Source organism: Sinocyclocheilus rhinocerous, unplaced genomic scaffold (assembly GCF_001515625.1).
Source record: "Sinocyclocheilus rhinocerous isolate Xijiao unplaced genomic scaffold, SAMN03320098_v1.1 scaffold60, whole genome shotgun sequence".
NCBI lineage: Eukaryota > Metazoa > Chordata > Actinopteri > Cypriniformes > Cyprinidae > Sinocyclocheilus > Sinocyclocheilus rhinocerous.
This window is the reverse complement of record NW_015656173.1, coordinates 24,170-27,797: the sequence shown is the minus strand read 5'-3', so window position 1 is coordinate 27,797 and position 3,628 is coordinate 24,170.

Sequence of the window (3,628 nt, the reverse complement as noted above, 5' to 3'; positions counted from 1 at the left end):
ATAGCTGGCCAATCACAGCACACCTCGCTTTTCAGACCGATGAGCTTTGTAAAAATCGATGCGTTTCAGAAAGGCGGGGCATAGAGGAGAAACAATAATGTACAGTATGTGGAAAATAATGTTTTTTTAACCTTAAACCGCATAAACACATTTAATTACACCAAATACAGAAAATAATGTTCTTTTTAGCAACACCCTTTAATATTTTAATTCATTTTTTTACATAATTGCTAATGTAATTTTTCAGTAAACTTAATGGTAAAGTGATGGAGCGGAGGTTGCCTTTTATGTTATGTTATTGGTGTGTGAATTCGGTCTACGTAATTTTTTTTCTGTAATTTTAGAGTGCAATCATGTTTTTGTGATATACTTGTAATATGTAAATCTATGATGAAGTGATGAGTAATGACAATAGGCTACTTTTATTCTGTATGTATGTACCATACAGTTCCTGAGGGTAAAAGCAGTGTTATTGCTGTAACATTAAGTGAACACAGCATCTATTCAGCATTTTTGTAATCTTACTTTAGTGGATACTGAAATGTCATTTGAAAACCTTGAGAAAATAATATGTATTTTAAGATCCCCAAGCCTTTTTGCATAAACCTAGCTAAATAACAGATCATTTTCCTCTTACTTTTATTTCTTTATTTAGAAAGCAAAGGAAACAATCTCAGTGAAATTATAGGTTTTTCAAAATCTCATGTTCATCTTTTGCTTGTTTTATCAACCTCTGAAACTTACCAACTCTCTGACCACTGAAGAACCTGAGCTCTTTTCTTAAGTGATGGTTAGTTACTAACACAAACAGCCAGTTCTCAGAAGAATGCTTTTATTCTTTTAACCATTTCTGCCTTGTTGATTCATAACCTAACCGTTTTAAAAGCCAACATGAAAAACTGTGGTCTTTTGTTAATGTTTGCATAAAAAGAGCAGATTTTTAAATATGTTGAATTTGTCTGCTTTTGAAATTTGAACTCCTTTTGGTTGACATGGCTACTGTGTCAGCAGTGTACACTAGACCAAAGTGTTTATTGAGGCCACACACAGTGGAAACAGACAGAGCCTACAAGTGCTATTACTGTATATTTCCTTCAGTATTTTGCCTGAAGACACAGTTTAATATCTCACATCTTATTAAAAGGAACAAAATGATGCCTATACATGTTGTAAGATGTTAACAGGTAAAAAAAGATGATGAATGAATGCGTTTTCAATTGTATTTCAATTGTTCTTCTTTGCTATGGGAGGTTCTAGATCAGGGCAAAAGCTTTGAGACAGATCAGCAGTTGCATGTGATTCCCTGTCATGAAAAACTGTTTCTTCTGAAACATGTCTGGAGAGATTCCCTGTGCTATTGGGAATGGGAGAGTGACACTAATTTTAAATCAAACTGTTTGGCTGTGACATCTCGGACATCAGATTGCTCTCATTAGGATGAGAAGCTTGTGTGTGTATGTGCTTGAGCTGAAAGACTGTTTGTTTTGATCTTCACTTGGAGTCATATTGTGTGAAGTGTGAAGTGCTGTAGTGTTAAAGTGCATGTGTTTTGACTTATTAAGGCCACTGCCTTTCCTTTGATATTGATGCTCTTTGGGATCATTTTGACAGTAAAGAGAGAATGATGGCACGCTTTTAAAATTTTTGATGCCAAATAACCCCAAACATGATGATCTCCCATCCATTGATATAACGGCAACTATGTATTACTTTTTTTATTTATACTGACCATTTGTGCTGGGAACTTTTTAATTAAATATTAATATTATTAATATTGTTAGTTGATTAAACATGAATATATAAAAAATATTAACGGTGGTATTATAAAAACATGTTGTTTCCTAAATTAAATACATTGATTATGCGTTTTATATTGTCGTACAAAAGTCAAAGCAAAATATTAAAATATTATCTGGATTATGTTTACTGTGAATATTTTTTTCTACCCACTATTAATGTTAGATCTATAAACCTGAAGAAATTTTTTTGTTTAATTTATATTGCATTTTGCACAATAAATATTCTTCAAAAACTACTTTACAAAGAATACTGGCTTAATTAGAATAAAATTCTCTGTAAGTAGAATACGATTTTCATGATTAATCTTATGGTTTCCAACTCGTCCTTAAAATGCTGAAACTGTAATTATATACCAAATTTGGTAACTGTTAAAATGTATTGTATTAAATGTATTCTATTATATAATTAATTTTATTGTAATAATAGTAAAATAATCTATTTATTTTGTAATTAATATTACATTAATTCTAATGTAATTTAATATTTAATTAACACAAACTTTGGCAACCGTAAAAAATGCATTTTGTAAAATGTTTTCAGCATCTACTTGTGGGTCTTTGAAAATATATACCCTGTCACTGGCTATATTAGCAAAAATGCTGACAGTTGAATACACTTATGGCAAAAGCCATCTAAGGATTTCATTAAGTCTTGATTCATTATAACTATATGTGCTCAAAATCACCTTTTTCTCCTGAAATAAATGTTGGTTTTGCATGGTGTTGTATTGTATTGCATGGGATATGCCAAACAAGCATTATCTTTTTCCTCACTGTTCTGTAATTATTTAAGTCTGCCAGTAATGTTCTGGCTGTTACAGATTTAACTGGAGTGCTAAAACTGCATCAGTGACATTAATTGCCATTTTGAACAGTATATCTCTGTGCACCTTTATTTAGTAATGTTGGCTTCCTTCCCAGAGATGCAAAGAGAGCGAGAGAGACCGCTGACAGCCTTGATTGATCATTTGCCACTGGCCCATTCTAGAAATATCTGAGCCTAATTGAACATAATATCAGTGAGGCAGGAAAGCTCATTGAAAAATGACTGTCACAGCCTCTTTATTTACAGCTAGCCATTATCACTGTAATCAGGTTTTCCCCCCCTTCCCCCCCGTCAGAGTTTCTCCACTGGAGATGAGAAGAAGTGTGTGCTTGGCTCTCTCTTTATACCTCTTTGACAATTCATCTCAATAACTCCTGCTAGGATCTGTTCATCCATAGAGGAAGGTCTTACTCTCTGCCAGCAGAGATGTGAGAGGAAACATAAGGTTTCTGACTGATGATGACAGTACAGGCCACTGTATTATGATCATAGTAGTGCAATGGTTTGTATGGTATTGTAGTGAATTTTTGTATAGTATAGTAGAACATTGTTTAGTACTGTACAATATATTGTGTAATATAGCATCATGAAGTGTAGTTCAGCCATATTGTAGACAGAGTTTTAAAGTAGAGCATAGTGAACTACAGGTGCATCTCAATAAATTAGAATGTCGTGGAAAAGTTCATTTATTTCAGTAATTCAACTCAAATTGTGAAACTCGTGTATTAAATAAATTCAATGCACACAGACTGAAGTATTTGAGTTGATTAGCTGAATGGCATGTCACCATCTTCTAGTTTGTTGAGATAGTGAATTGGTGGGTTTTTGTTAAATGTGAGCCAAAATCATCACAATTAAAAGAACCAAAGACTTAAACTACTTCAGTCTGTGTGCATTGAATTTATTTAATACACGAGTTTCACAATTTGAGTTGAATTACTGAAATAGATGAACTTTTCCACAACATTCTAATTTATTGAGATGCACCTGTATATTATTATTC